General features: G+C 40.9%; 1 protein-coding gene across 6 annotated transcripts in view; it reads left to right on the top strand.

Moving 5' to 3' along the window:
- Positions 1–16,919, top strand: part of POU6F1 (POU class 6 homeobox 1) — a 62,589-nt gene that overhangs the window by 20,697 nt on the left and 24,973 nt on the right. Inside the window, exon 1 of one of the 6 annotated variants that reach the window (XM_058166984.1) lies at positions 5,835–7,398. The exons of the other annotated variants lie outside the window; for them this stretch is intronic. The gene's annotated coding sequence lies outside the window, so the exon portion shown is untranslated. Of the gene's footprint in view, positions 1–5,834; positions 7,399–16,919 lie in introns of those variants that run through there. 6 annotated transcript variants of the gene reach the window in all.

A 16,919-nucleotide genomic window follows, 5' to 3' on the forward strand; every position in this document is an offset into this window, starting at 1 on the left:
CTGGAGATCCAGCCGCTCCTAAGCTGACCGGACACTAGTTAGGTCCTATAGTAGGACCTACCTAGTGGCATTGAGGGATGCGAAGCGTTCTTACGTTTCCTCCCTCATTGCGTCGGCAGATAACCGCCCGGCCACCCTGTTTCGGGTGACCCGCTCTCTCCTTCAACAGGAGGGGCGGGGGGACCCATTATCAAGGCGTGTCAAGGAGTTTAACGGTTATCTATACGATAAAATCATTCAGCTTCAGGACGGATTGGATCAAAATTGGGTAGATCCGGGCGAGAGTTCCGAGGCCCGTCTTGTTGCGGTTGTTTGGGATAATTTTGATCCTGTGACTCCCGAGGACATGGACAGGTTGCTGGGAAGGTTGAATGCCACCACATGTTTACTGGACCCGTGCCCCTCCTGGCTGGTGCTGGCCACGCAGGAGGTGACACGAGGCTGGCTCCAGGGGATTACAAATGCTTCTTTGCGGGAGGGGGTCTTTCCCGCTGCCTTGAAAGAGGCGGTGGTGAGACCTCTCCTCAAGAAGCCTTCCCTGGACCCAGCTGTTTTAGGTAATTACCGTCCAGTCTCCAATCTTTGCTTTACGGCGAAGGTTGTAGAGAGTGCGGTGGCATGTCAGTTACCCCAGTACCTGGATGAAACTATCTAGACCCGTTCCAGTCCGGCTTCCAACCTGGATACAGTACTGAGAAGACTTTGGTCGCGTTGGTGGATGATCTCTGGAGGGCCAGGGATAAGGGTTACTCCTCTGCCCTGGTCCTATTAGACCTCTCAGCGGCTTTTGATACCATCGACCATGGTATCCTGCTGCGCCGGTTAGAGGGGTTGGGAATGGGATGCACCGTTTATCGGTGGTTCTCCTCCTACCTCTCTGACCGGACGCAGACGGTGTTGACGGGGGGGCAGAGATCGACCCTGAAGTGCCTCCTGTGTGGGGTGCCGCAGGGGTCGATTCTCTCACCCCTCCTGTTCAACATCTATATGAAGCCGCTGGGTGAGATCATCAGTGGTTTTGGGGTGAGATACCAGCTGTACGCTGATGACACTCAGCTGTACTTTTCCACCCCAGGCCACCCAAATGAAGTATCGAAGTACTGTCCCGGTGTCTGGAAGCCGTATGGGTCTGGATGGGGAGGAACAGGCTCAAGCTTAATCCCTCCAAGACGGAGTGGCTGTGGATGCCGGCACCCCAGTACAGTCAGCTGCAGTTGCGGCTGTCTGTCGGGGGCGAGTCATTGGCCCCAATGGAGAAGGTGCGCAACTTGGGCGTGCTCCTGGATGGGCAGTTGTCTTTTGAAGATCATTTGACGACCGTCTCCAGGAGAGCTTTTTATCAGGTTCGCCTGATTCGCCAGTTGCGCCCCTTCCTGGACCGGGATGCCCTATGCACGGTCACTCATGCTCTCGTTACTTCTCGCCTGGACCATGCTCTCTACATGGGGCTCCCCTTGAAGAGCACTCGGAGACTCCAGTTAGTCCAGAATGCGGCTGCGCAGGTTATTGAGGAAGCAGCACGAAGCTCCCATATAACACCTATCCTGCGCAGACTGCACTGGCTACCTGTGGTCTTCCAGGTGCGCTTCAAGGTATTGGTGACGACCTTTAAAGCGCTCCATGGCTTAGGACCGGGATATTTACGGGACCGTCTTCTGCCGGCTTCAATCTCCCAACGACCGGTGCATTCTCACAGAGAGGGACTCCTTAGGGTGCCGTCAGCCAAACAATGTCGGCTGGTGGCCCCCAGGGGGAGGGCCTTCTCTGTGGTGGTTCCTACACTGTGGAACGAGCTTCCCCCTGGACTCCGACAACTGCCCGACCTTAGGACCTTTTGCCGCGAACTAAAAACCTATTTGTTTCGTCTTGCTGGACTGGCTTAATTTTTAAACTTTTAAATTGATTTATTGGGGTTTTTAAATTTTAGTGATTTTATAGGGTGTAATTGTATTTTAGCTTGGCCAATTGAATAAGTTTTTTATGGGTAGTTTTTAATATTGTATGGGTTTGTTTTTGTATTTTAACTGGCTGTTCACCGCCCTGAGTCCTTCGGGAGAAGGGCGGTCTATAAATTAAAATATTATTATTATTATTATTATTATTATTATTATTATTATTATTATTATTATTATTATTATTATTATTATTATTAAATATATCAAACCAAAATCTTTCTTTTGGTCATGGACCAACATAGCAACAAAATGTGATAATTAGTGCTAATCATTTTCAAATTTTATGTGATAACTGTTCTAAAAATAATCCTGTTGAGCAGGAAAGGAAGAGATGTGGCAGCATTGCTTTAGTACTGCTGGATTATTCTGTCCACAGTCCTCTTGGCGTGATTTGAGAGGCACTGTTTGTGCAATAGATGTTCACACATGCTTAGATAGCTGGTGAAAGACAGTACATTTCTGGTCTCCTAGAGATTTCAGAATGAAGTGTTGATGTAATATTATAATAGGTATATGTGTAAATGCTATTGTATAAGGCGGGGTCCCCAACCCTGTTGGGCAAGTGGGCAAAACTCGATTTGCACAAGCGGTGGGCAAGCACACGCATGCACACTGCTTGCATAGAACTATCTTTTCCCCCTCCCCCTCCCTCAGGGCTACTTCCTGCACCAGTCCCTAGAACTGGAAAAGTTGGGGAGTGCTGGTGTAAGGCAGTGTACAAGCTATGATTCTAAAATTAAGGTGACTTCATATAGAAAAGCAGACAGAGTTGGAAGTGTGGAGTTAAGTGAGTCATTAGCCTAGAGTACTTACATTTTCATAAACAATTTAGGTCCAACCCCTCTTGAATTCCATTGACCTTATCTGGTGCCAATTTAGAACTGTATGTTAGTTAACTAAATTCTTATGTATTGGCTTCAGCAATAAACCTTATGAACTGGAATTTATATGCAATCCAGATCCTTTGCACAGGAGATTTCAGTTCAGATCCCCACAGCTATGTGAAATTGGATACCCTTTCTCATTCTGACTTCCCTCATGCTCCCTGGATTGATATGAAGGTCAGATTGAGAGATGGATGAGCCATGATATGAAGTTAGCCTTGTAGCTGGCAATGAGCTCCTTCTATAAGTAAGAAAGAGATGGAAGGAATCTTACTTATTTGTTTGTTTCTCTCACACTGCTGGGGACATTTGATGATTTAAAAGCATAACTTGAGCCTTAAAACATTCATGGTACTGTAATAATCAGCCAGTTAAAAACTTCCACACATTATTAACAAGTAAACAACATTATTAACCAATCAAATAACAGTAATACTGAGAAACATTTTCATTGGGGATGGATTCTTCTACAGGTTCCATTCATATGAAGATACTACATTCTTTAAAACAGCTAAGTAATGCCAAAAAGGGAGAAGCAAAAAATCATGGATCTGACAGTACTGTCAGCACCTGTACTACTATTCCATTTGTAGTTTATTATGTTTGTCTGGAGGTGCAATGCTGGAGGGGTTGCAAATGGTCTTGTATTTTATTTTATTTGCTTAGGGTACCTTGATAGATTTGCTTAGGATAACCTGCCTAAAAATAAACTCATTTCCCTTGGATTAACTTAAAACAGCTCCAAGCTTTGGAAGATGTCATCCCCCAAAATACTTGGCCCCATCCTTTCTTGCATTTGAAAACTGTTTTCCAAGCATGCCTTCAACCCAGCTGACTGTAGCCATCCATCATAGGCAGCTTTCTGTTATGAGTCTGTTGAAGTTATTAGATATTATACCAAGGATTATTTTACTTCTGTTTTGATGTTCACTGCCTGATATATGACCAGATTGGGGCAGTCTACAGAATTATAAAATAAATGGGTAATGTATGCATCTGTTGCACTACACCTTATTTTAAAAAATGTATGTGTACTCCATTTTTTAATTCACCGTTTTAGATACTAGGATAGGAGGGCGAGCTATTGGCCCTGTGCCTGCCTTTTTGAAAATCTATGTTCAAACTATTGTTAAATACATCATACTTCATTTATTTAAAGTGGAGGAAACAAATATTTATCAATAAAAGACAATACTTACAGCTCAGAGTTGAATTGTGGCATCCTTGGTGCTTTCTGAGCTTGGTTGTTTTCTTGCAGACATTGGGTAGTTGTGTAATGAAACATTTGCAAGAAAACGAGCTCAGAGAGCACCAAGGGACCAAGCACCCAAAAAGGACTTCCACCAACAAATGTTTAGTAGATTTACCTACAAACAGTGAAATTCTGTTAATCAGCAATAGCAGACTATAGTATTACTAGATATCACCTTCTCTTTTCCCTAACATGGAATGTCAATACATTGCAAACATTTAATTCAGTGTTGTATTAAAATGCTGTTTTATTTTGCACTGCAGGCAAAAATATACCTCTTCCCATGTGCTGAGAGTTCAAGAAATAGCTTTTATCTTTTTATTCGTCTTGCCAAATTCATTGCAAAAGCGAGCCTATGTTTTATCTAAAATAATCGGAACAAAGCAGCTAAAGTTTCTTTTTAAAACAAAAAAACACCATACATTTATATCTTGCTCTTCTCTTTGGTAGGGTGGGTTTCTCTTGCAAATCAAAAACACAACAGGTATATAATATAATACACTATTGTTCAAACACAAGGAAGGGAAAGCCAGCAGATTCTGGATTCTGGAATTCATTCTGATCCCTTATTAACAGGAGTGTCAAACTTGATTTTATTGAGAGCTGCATTAGGGTTGTGTTTGACCTCGGGGGTGGGGGGCGGTGTGGTGGTGTAGGCATGGCCAGGGTGGGCGTGGCCAGCTCAATGTCACTTGTGTCAGGGACACCTGTGGTGGCCCAAGCGCTTTGCTAGCGAAAACTGGCTCTCAAACTCCATTTTTGGCCTCCTGCAACCCTCTGCCAGCAGAAACGGAGCTCTGGAGGGCCACACAGAGGCACTGTGGGACTGGTCCTTCATTGTTTCCAGGGTGGCCCCATGGGCCAGATCTAAGCAGCCAGTGGGCTGGATGCAGCCCACAGGCCTTGAGTTTGACACCCCTGCTTAATAGCATCAGAACTCTGGGTTACATGACTAGGAGAAAAGCCTAGAATGAGACCGTCATCAGCATTCAAAGATACCACCCAGTTGCCTCTCCTATAGATAGGCACTGGAGAAATTTATTAGTTTTTCCCCTCCTTGGTAGCTCTTGACCAGATCTGACCCATTTTTAAATCTGACCCCTTTCTCACATGCAGGCACAAACATCAAATTTGGTCTTAATCTGTGTTGTGAAAATTGCCCTGCTGGCAGACAGACAGGCAGAGCCCCTTCATCTATTTTTTAAATATTCTGTTGGGTTGGGGGAAAAAATACAACAAACATTGCCCTCCCTGTAAAACAATAATTACAGGAAACTTCTGAAATGGTAATTTTTGCCATTTGTTGAACCAGAAGGAAGCAAAATAGTAAATACAGTTTCTACTACTAAAGTAGATGATGTTCTTTATGCTTTACATCAAAGGGATGCAGTGTTAACATCCTATTAAATAAATATACACAATAAAATGGCAGTTTTATTTTGGTGTAGGAAGTTTCTTCTGTTCTTGACCAACTGTGAGTCATGTTTATGACAATCTCCAGATATAGCATTCATAATATTTCATTATTTCTGGCAGAATAATTTTGCCTCTTGTATAGAACATTATTCTTTTCCCATTGCCATGTAGAATAAAGCAATAATTTTATACTGTATAAATATATTTAACTGGGATTCCAATTAGAATCCCTTACTTCTATCATTGATAACAGGATGTATTCCAATTTTAAATTAAGTGGAATCACTTAATTCCACCTGATACAGTAGGTTCAGATTTTTGCAGTTGGACTGCTTTGCCTTGGATCTTAAGAACTCAGAAACAGTAATAAGATAATTAGAAACAATCATTAGCTTAACATAGCATGTTATACATAACATGATCGGTTTGATTTTAGTTTAATGTTTTATGCAAAGAAATCTACAGTGGCTTATACTCTTAAGTGTTGGTGAATCCAGTTAATTCCAATTTAATATGCAAATCATGGTTAAGAAAACTTGCTTAGTGTTATGTATGTGAAACTGCCACATCACTTGTACAGATAATGTTGTTTTGAAGCTAGAATTTGAAACAGGGATGTTTTTCTTCTAGCTCATGATATACCTGCAAATTGGAACTATTTGCCTACTGCAATTTCTTTGCATTTTCAGTGCGAACATATTGGGTTATTGCCATAGATCATGCTGCGCTAGGAGACCAGTAAGATGCTGCATCTGATTTTTATTTAGGATTGTTTTGCTGACTGCAGCTTAAATTATCTAGCTTAGATGTATAGTTCAGTGTGTGGCTGTCATTAGTAACGTGGTTTTCTTTTAGGAACAGCATAATTGAACTAAGCCTCTAGATGAGATGACATTTTACTTTATAGTTTGGGATGATATTCCTCCCATCCACCCCATGCCCTCCCAACAGTTTTAAGCAAATTCTCTGGTGTCTATTTATTTTGTAAATGTATTTTTAGAGACTCCACCAGTAAAAGCTTTTCTAAGCTGGATATTCCAGTGTAGTCTTTTCAGGGATAAGAATGAGTCACCTTAAATAATTACCAAAATTTGGGATATTGAAGGCAGCCAAATGTGTTCTAAAAGCTGCATCAGCAGCAGTCACTAAATTTCTCATTGTTTTCATGATTTTTAAAACCATGATTTTTAAAACCATTTTTATAACAAGCTTGAGGTTCCCCCCTCCTTATTTCTTGTTTTTTTTTTCCCCACCCACATTCTGGATTCCAAGCATGAAATGCACAATATCTCGGTATGCTGTGCAGAGCACGTTTACAGGATAAATGTAGGTTTAAAATAATCCTCCCAGCTATCTCTCCCAAAAGCCTGCTGGGAGGTACCTGCCAATATTTTAAAATACAAGAAAGGCAAGATTTAGGGCACTTGCAGATGGAGAATTTGAGAAATGGATATGTCAGCTTTCTGATCTCGGCTTTTCTGATTAAATATTAAAGCCACTGATTATCACATAAAACCAATCAAGCTGTTTAAAGGTTGCAGCCCTTCTGCCAATAGTTTGCAGTCAATACCCACAAAGGATTTGTTTTGTCTTATTCGGAAGAAACTGCATAGCCTCCTTGAGAAAAATGCCATCCGTGTTGTCTCCCTCTTTCTCTACATTGTCACTGCTTTCCACTTGTCTAACCATACTGAGGAGAAATGTTAAGCAAGTATATTCTTTCTCCCTTGTTCTGTGAGCGTTTCTGGTCTCAGGTGAACAAGCAGTGAAACAAGAATGAGGACAGCTGAAGAATTAAGAGGCTCTGTGGTGGTTTTCCTAGCTGCAGGCCTTTTAGTTCCATTGGGACTATAAATATTATCATCCAGTTTGGAGGAGGCACAAAATTATGGTCAGTATCATTTGAAAGGGATCAGGCCACACACGCTTCTCTGTGGAGAGTCCCCATAAGAGCCTTGGAGTGGGAGTGGGAGGGAAACAAATATTTAAATGTAGTTGTAATACAGTTTTGTCCACATCTAGACTTGAAGTTGGGACTTTACCCAACATGAAATTGGGACTTTACCCAATTTAAATATAAATACTGTAGACATCATTCTTGGCCCTCCAGAAAAAAAATATGTGGATATTAGAACCTTCAAGATTTCCTAGATGTGCTTGGATACTATCAACTAACTATGGCTTTTCGTGTTGTACAGAAAAGCCAAGGGGAAAAAAATGCAAGGAACATTTGTTATTTCTTTCCTATCTTTATTATTTTTATAAATAGCTGAAGGGAGCGAATGCCTCCAGCACAGCTTCTTCCTCCTGTTTTCCCCACAACAACCACTATCCTGTGAGGTGAGTTGGACTGAGAGAGAGTGACTGGCTGAACATCACCCAGCTGGTTTTCATGGCCAAGATGGGACTTGAACTCATGGTCTCTTGGTTTCTACTCCGGTGTCTAAATTGCTAGACAAAACTGGCTGTCTACAAATATCCTCACTTGCAATTTACTATAACTTGAAAAGAGATCCTTCCAATACCTCCCCTACAGAGCACATCTATAGCTTGTTTTCACAAGAAATATGTTTTAAGAGTCTTTGGGCTCTGTATTGCTCTGGTGTTTTGCCTTGTTTCTGACAACATAATGTGTAAATAAATGTGCAGCCAAAATAGTGGTGAAATCCAATTTTTTTTACTACTGGTTCTGTGGGCGTGGCTTGCTGAGCGTGGTGTGGCCTAATGGGCATGGCTTGATGGGCGTGGCAGGGAAAGGATACTGCAAAATCCACTCCCCCGCTCCTGGGGGAAGGATATTGCAAAATCTCCATTCCCACCCCATTCTGGGGCCAGCCAGAGGTGGTATTTGCCGGTTATCCAAACTACTCTAAATGTCCAAGGGCCGTAATAGCTCAGGCTGTTAGAAGCCTGTTATTAGAACACAGTAGCCTGCAATTACTGCAGGTTCAAGCCCGGCCCAAGGTTGACTCAGCCTTCCATCCTTTATAAGGTAGGTAAAATGGGGACCCAGATTGTTGGGGGGGGCAATAAGTTGACTTTGTAAAAATATACAAATAGAATGAGACTATTGCCTTATACACTGTAAGCCGCCCTGAGTCTTCGGAGAAGGGCGGGATATAAATGTAAACCAAAAAAAAAATATGTCCGCTACTGGTTCTCCAGAACTGCTGGATTTCACCCCGAGTCAAGTTACCATCCAATTCTCCTGCTTCATATGCTTTCAAATTGGAGAACCATTTCTGTATAGGGATAATCTGCAATCTGCCTACGGGCCAGTTCTTCTAGGATTAGAGAACTAGGACAATTTTCCAATGATATATTTCTTACCTATGGTAGAATAAAGATAAGATTCTCCCCCGGCTGTTATCTGGGACAGTTTCATATTTGACTCATCAGCACTTGTAATTAAACTTGGTAATTATGTTCACCATGAGATTTGGAGTGTTGCAAATCCATCCTCTCCCTCTCTCTTTTAATTTTGCACTTTTTCAATTCTTTGTCACCATCTGCTGTGAAATGGCTGTGGTTTTTGTTGTTGTTTTTGCAGTGTACACATAACATTGCCATCTGGGCAAAATTGTTTGTCCCATTGATTGCAGAAATGTATGGTGAAGCAAATGAAAATGCTACTCCATGTTAGTGGCATGTCGGCTAAATGAAATCCAGCCCACTTGTGAGCTACAGAACATGCACAGAGCTTGACATTATGAAATGTCTATTTTAATAGCCTCTCTTGCTAATTGGTCTCTGCACGGCATTGGAAAAAAATAGCTCTCTGCTTGACTCTGCCCCACTGGGAAGACCTGAGAAGATCTGAGTTTCTTTGCAAATGATAAATACCTTGGCGGCTGGCTTCAGACTTTTCATCATTTTTGCATGCAAAGAGAGTCTAAAAGTAACAGTTTGATTTGACTTGTTACTACAGCTTTGTGCAATGAACCTTTTTGTAAGGCAGGGATAGGTGGTCTTCAAACCCTACCACTGCCACCTGAAACTTTCATGTGGAAACTACACATGCACTTATGCACACATATACTGTAACTTCCTTGAGGCCTTCACACCTTCCAGCAATTTTTTCCCTCTGTGGAGAGGGAATGAGGACATATCTGAAGGCTTATTGACTTTAACGGCAGAATGATTGAAGGCCTTTCACTGCTTTCCTTTCAGTTGATTCTCCCAACGTCTAGGGGAGGCTACCTGCTCATCAGTTTCTGAGGAACTTTTATTGTAACGAGACAGATGTATGCTTTTATTCCCTCCTGGGCCCTGCCCCATCCATGTTTCCAATGCAATCATTTCTGCTCTGGAAGGAACTTGGAGCTGCAGCATTAAAGGCACTCTTACCAAATTATAGTTCTGACTGATCTGTACTGAAGCAATTGAATTGATCACCAGGCAGTGCTAAATATATCTAGACTTCGCTCTAGAGTTGCTGGAAATAGATGCATTTCATTTGTTACTTAAATTAATTACTGCACATGCAATTTCATTATCTCTTCCTCGTATATTTAATGATCCTCTCCTTATCATATTAAAGATTGCACTTTTGGAGGCAAATTCTGGAGTGGCTCTGAGTACCACATAGGTGGTTGCAAATCTTGCTTAGCTGCTGTTCAATAGTACAGGGCATAGGACCTGGTGAGAAGTTAAAAGCTTTTTATGGTATGAGACAAGCCTTAAAAGCTGTCTCATCTTCCTCAATCAAAAGGACTTCTAGTCAGTGGTGAAATCTGAACCGGTTTACTACGCATACTACGCTGTGCGCGCATGAGCAGTGCGTACCACCTGTGATGTGCATTAAAAGTAAATTGCTTTTAAAAGTAAAAAAAAGGCTCTGATGATCGTGTGGCTCAACTGTGATCGTCAGAGCCTTTTAAAAGCATTTTTTAAACAACCTATTCGGACAAAGAGGTTGTAGAAAAAATGCTTTTAAAGGTAAAAAAGACTGTGGCCCAGGTAGGCATGGGCCGGGGGGAGGGATTTTTGCTACTGGTTTTCCGAACCACCCACCACCATCGCTACCGGATCAGCCTATCCGGTCCGAACCGGGAGCATTTCACCCCTGCTTCTAGTCCATTCTCTTGATGGACTTCTTATCTTCAGAAGAAAGAAACGAAGTAAACAAAGTGAATTATTTCTAGATTCAAGAGATACTGTGGGTTGCAGTTTCTTCTGTTCATACTGAACAGAATGGACTGAAATCCGTCATCCCCAGATTTTTAAAGATTCCCTCAATTTGGATTCAACTTCTGATGTTTCATTACAAAAATATATCCTTACACAGATAGTTATTGACATATGACTATAATCGAGCCTGCCCATTACGATGGTATGTCGTGACGGTCATAACTGACCCCATTTGTGCAGCAGTTGTTAAGCGAATGCAGCGGTCTTAAAGTGAACCCCAGGTTAGTTAAGCGAATGCTCTGGTTGTTCATTGAATAGTTTGCTGAGGGTGTGGTTTTGATGAACATCTGAAGTTACTGCTAAGTTTTGACAAAACCATCACAAAATATGACCACAGGATATTATAAATGTCTGTAAATGTTTTGCCAAGCACTCATAGTTCGGTCACATGACCATGGAAGGGGCCCAACTGTCAGAATTTTGAATTCGGGTCATAAGTGACCAGTTGCATAATTCTTGTAGTTTTCTAGGGCAGCAATATAGAAATAGAGTTGTCTTCTTCCAGCATACTTATTTTTCTGCTTTGCCAGTCTAGCGATAGCCCTCAGCTTTCCTGATCGCCCATTGAAGCTAATCTTGTCTGACATTGCTTAGGTTTTTTTTGGTGGTGCTACGTAGTAACATCAAATTGTCATTATATTTACAGGTAGTCCTCAACTTATAACCTCAATTCAGCTCAAAATTTATGTTACTAAGTGAGAAACTTTTTAAGTGAGTTTGGCCCCATTTTACAACTTTTCTTGCCACATTTGTTAAGTGAATCACTGCAGTTGTTAAATTAGTAACAGGGTTGTTAAGTGAATCTGGCTTCCCCATTGACTTTGCTTGTCAGAAGGTCACAAAAGGGGATCACATGACTCCAAGACACTGCAAGCTGCATAAATATGAGTCCGTTGTCAAACATCTGAATGTAAGTCACGTGTCCACAGGGATGCTGCGATGGTCATAAGTATGAAAAGTGGTCAGAAGTCACTATTTTTAGTATCGTTTTAACTTCGAACGGTCACTAAATGAACTGTTGTAAGTTGAGAACTACCTGAATAATGTAGGTCTATCTTCAAGACTTCATATACCTTGATAGACAGGTAGTCCTCGACTTAACAACTGTTCATTTAATGACCGTTTGAAGTTAAAACGCCACTGGAATTAGTGACTTCTGACCATTAGTGGGGGCAACTCGTTGCTCCCATGTAACACCAATCCTGCGCAGCTTGCACTGGCTTCCTGTGGTCTTTCGGGTGCGCTTCAAGATTTTGGTTACCACCTTTAAAGCGCTCCATGGCTTAGGACCCGGGTACTTACGGGACCGCCTGCTGTTACCTTGTGCCTCCCACCGACCCGTACGCTCACACAGAGAGGGCCTTCTCAGGGTGCCATCCGCCAAGCAATGTTGGCTGGCGGCCCCCAGGGGAAGGGCCTTCTCTGTTGGAGCTCCTATGCTCTGGAATGAACTTCCCCCCCGGTTTACGTCAATTGCCTGATCTTCGGACCTTTCGGCGTGAGCTGAAAACGCACCTATTTATTCAAGCGGGACTGGATTGAAATTTTATTGGGGTATTTATGTTTTAAGATTTTAAATGGTTTTAAAATTTCGGCCACATTATAATATTTCTTTTTAACTTCTTTTTAATGTTTATATATTGAATTTTTACTTGGCTGTACACCGCCCTGAGTCCTCTGGGAGAAGGGCGGTATAAAAATCGAAATAAATAAATAAATAAATAAATAAATAAATTTTTCACACTCAACGACCATTGCAGCATCCCCATGGTCACGTGATTTACATTCAGATGCTTGACAGCTGAGTCACATTTATGACGGTTACAGTGTCCTGCAGTCATGTGATCCTCTTTTGCGACTGTCTGACAAGCAAACTCAATGGGGGAGCTGCCAGATTCCCTTAACAACAGTGTTTACTAATTTAACAACTACAGTGATTCACTGAACGAATGTGGCAAGAAATATTGTGAAATGGGGCAAAACTCACCTAACAAATTTCTCACTTAGCAACATAAATTTTGGGCTCAACTGTTGGGTTGTAAGTTGAGGTACTATCTTATACTACAGATCAATTCCATAGTTATTTGCCAAGCCAGTTTTAGGCATGCAAATAAAAGAACGCAGTTCAGGACTTTCCATTATAAGCACAGTGGAAATGCATTAACAGAGGGTTCTGTATCAGGTACAAAGAATCAGGACCACCAGTTAGGCTGCAGCATAGAAGATTTATTCAAGACTATACCCAAGAATCTGGTCAACTAAAGTTCAACAATAAATTGATGACAGATAAGGGTCAACGGAATGCAGGAAGAGTTGGATTTGGAGCACTTTTGGGAATGCAATGACTCTAAGCTGATGACACATTTACCTCCACACACTCTCAAGCTTTGCCTGCTCTTCTAAATCCTATTCCTATTCAAATATTCTAAGCGGGCAAGTCCTCCATTCAGTTTCTGAGTAAAGTCATCTTCTTGTGTATCGGTTTGAATAAGTCTTCTGTGCGGCCACATAACTGGTGATCCTGATTCATTGATCTTGTGTATCAGTGAAAACCCCTAGAAATCTCTTGCAGGCACAGCACCCACAATGCTGCAGCTTCCATATCTTTGAAACCATCAGGCATTTATTTAATATTGTCACTCTTTTTTGTTTTGTAATTTTAGTTTCTTTGGCTTTGGAGGGTAAATAAATGATTGCATGCATGATAATTTTTCATAGGTGAGGTGGCCCAAACTGGTAAAATTATATGTAAGCGTAATAGTAAGTATGTAGGTCTGCCTACCGGTATCTGTGTAGTAAATCTAATTAAAATAAGGACATTGTTCTAAATTAATTAATGGTTTGAATTCTCCTTTCTTGTAAAGCAGAGCTTACAGGATAATTATCTCTGTGCATTAATCTTTTCCCGTTCTTTTTCTTCATCTGAAATCCACTTAAGGAAGATGACACCAAAGAGATATCAAAGGCAGATAAGAGCAAGATGTTTCAGAAATGGAACATAGGAAAAGGGACAGCAGAGATGAGCTACAGAGCTGGCATGTGATTATTATTTTTTATAGTTTGCCTAAGGGAGTTTAGGTTAGCCTAAGTGAATCTGGAGGAGCTCTGCAGTTTTAATACATTCAAGTTATACATAAAGCTCTTGGCTATATCCCAGTTGTTGTTGTTTTTAAAGACAATATGATGTTTTTGTTTCTGTGTTATAAAATTTCAAACTGCAGACCAGTGGCACATTTTCTACACTTGTAGCATAAGTAGATCAGTGGTGGGTTGCCCCTGGTTCGGACCGGTTCACAACAACCGGTAGTAAAACCAGCGGGAGGCTCCACCCACTGACCCGGATGTCATCAGAAAACTTCTGTGCATGCGCAGAAGCGCGTGCACTCGGCCCGTTTGAACCGATAGTAAAGATAAGTAGAATCCACCCCTTAAAGTAGATGGAAGTGGATGTGTTTGGGAAACAATGAAAATAGCATCTTAGTTGATCAAAAAAAAATAAAAAAATCTGATGTTTAATTAACTCAGGAAATGACAACAAATCAATCACTGTCTGAAAAATGACCTAACACAACACAAGTCTCAGGGGTTTTGGAAAATGGGAGAAACTGAAGCTGGAAGTCTTAGAAGTCTTTTGGGATGGTAGCTCTGCTCTCATAAACCTAAGTTAGCATCACCGTTTCAAATTTTCTTGAGAACTATGAAGCTCAGAGTGTGGAATTTGTGACCTCCTGTGTAGGTGTATTAAAAAAAAAATTCAACTCCATGCATCAAGGAGTTGAATGCCATCCAGACAAACTAGATAAGTGCATTATAGATATACCCCTTATAAAAAATGAATCAAGTCTTTTATAAAGACAGTTACCTTTCCACAAGGCTGTATGTATGTTATGAAAACATTTGCAATGGAATTCTCGGTCCAAAACAAGTAAACAGATACAGAGCCTGACACGAATAAAAATAATCCAATACAGAGAGCCTTTGGAAGAAAGGTAGATGATGAGAAAGAAGATATTGAGTTGTCTTCCAGACTGTAACTTGAAGAGTTTAAAATTCTGCAGAAGGATTTGAAGGTCAGTTTATATCAATGTTATTCAACCTCGACAAATTTAAGATATGCGGACTTCAACTCCCATAATTTCCCAGCCTGCATGCCAGCTGGGGAATTCTGAGAATTAAAGTCCATATATTATAAAATTGCTAAAGTTAAGCAGTGGCTTTGGCTTACTTTGTTTTTAGATAGTAGAAATAAGCGTAATTAAATATGTACTTTGAATATCAGTAAATTGGCTTGACTAAATCAGGAAAAAAGGCTAGATAGGGTTCAATAGCTAGATATATTCAGAGGCAAAGAAGCCTTAAAATAGATTAGACTTCCTGAAAACCAACTTATCCAAGCACGGTCACTAATAAGCAACTGCAGTATGAGGAAAAATTACACAAAAATGCTTTGTGGACACCAGAGTTGTTAAAAGAACATGCTTAAGAAACGGAAAGGCGAGTATGGACAATTGGTTCACATCTACAGAGACAGAAGGAAAGAAAGTTAAAAACAAGGCAGGACTGGGGAACATGAAGCATAACCCCTTAAAAAGTATCTGAGTATTTGAAGAAAGGAATTGAATTGATAGGTCATCCACTCAATGAGGATGTTGAAAATGTTAAAAAATAAAATGGAAAAGGTAAACGTTAAGACAAAAGGAAAATTATATTGATTAATAAGCGCCATGGCTGGTTTGAGATCAGGGCTATGGTTCAAAAATAATAAGATGTTTATCAGGAATTTAAGACTTCTGAGTCAGACAATGATTAAAACAACTTGCTAATGTATTCTCAGAAAATCAATTATTATTTCTGAGATGTTCTGAGGAATGGATAAGATGCCATAGAACTGGGAAGAAAGGACTCAGAAGAGAAGTAAAGTATCTAACGGAAAAAGAAAGATAGATAAAACTATAAATCCAGTATAGTATGGATTTATAGTAAGTGACTCCAGTATAGTATGGGAACTTAACCAAACAGATTATAGTAATAGAATTAATAGAAAACAATGCACCTCTGGCTAGAATAATTCCTGCCAAATGTGTTTTCAATCAAGTTATAATGTGTTATGGTAATATTGTGGATGTAATGTATTTTGATTTCAGCAAAGCATTGGCTAGGTTCCTAGTGGTAATTTAGCTAATAAACAGGTTAAAGGTGTGAGAGATGATCTGAGGCTAATTCAAGGTTAGCAAGCCAGCCATAAAATAGCCAGTTTGATGCAGAGATTAGAAACGGAGAATAGTTCTGCCTTAGACATGAAGCCATCTGAGTGACCTTGCACTAGTCTCTCTCTCTGCCCTAAAAAGCAGGCAGTGGCAGGCCATTTCTGAAAAACCTTGCCAAGAAAACTGCAGGGACTAGTCCAGGCAGTTGCCAGGAGTCAACATTAAGTCGGAGAGGGAGAGAGAGAGTTGGGGGGAGAGACTGTCCTTACGAGATGTATTCACATAACATGCTTAACCTGAATTAATTTAACTGTACAATGGCTACACAAGGGATCAAGTTTGTTTTCAGTAGAGGTCTTCAGTAGATGGTCAATATGCATCTCTTATGGATGCTCCCATTCTGGATCACCTGTATTACGAAGCGTTTGAGTTACCGTATTTTTCTGAGTATAAGACGCACCTTAATTTTTGGGGAGGAAAATAAGAAAAAAAGCTGATTGGCAGGTGGATAGGCCTCCTGGAATACCCCCAATCAGCTGTTCCCAGAGGTGAATTTTAGCAACAGGTTCCTTGGTTGTGAGCTCTGTGCCTTGCCTTTTTTTTTTTTTTTTTGCTTTTTTTTTTCTGCCTTTGAAACTCCATTTCAGAAAAAACTGTTTTCTGCCTCTGAAAGCCTCCAAAACAGAACTTCAGAAAAAAAGCCTCTGAAGCTCTGTTTGGGAGCTTCTTTTCTGAAGCTCTTATTTGGGGACTTTTTTCTGAAGCTCTGTTTGAGGCTTTTTTTCTGAAGATCTGTTTGGGAACTTCTTTTCTGAAGCTCTGTATGGGGGCTTCTTTTCTGAAGCTTCTTTCAGCCTCTGAAACCTCTGTTTTTAGAAGCTGCGTGGGGCTACATTCGGAGTATAAGACGCACCCAGATTTTCACCCTCTTTGTTGGAGGAAAAAGGTGCGTCTTATACTCCAAAAAATACGGTAAGTGACCTACAAAGCGCTTTCAAACTGTTTCATTTCATTT

The sequence above is a fragment of the Ahaetulla prasina genome, chromosome 2 (assembly GCF_028640845.1).
Source record: "Ahaetulla prasina isolate Xishuangbanna chromosome 2, ASM2864084v1, whole genome shotgun sequence".
NCBI lineage: Eukaryota > Metazoa > Chordata > Lepidosauria > Squamata > Colubridae > Ahaetulla > Ahaetulla prasina.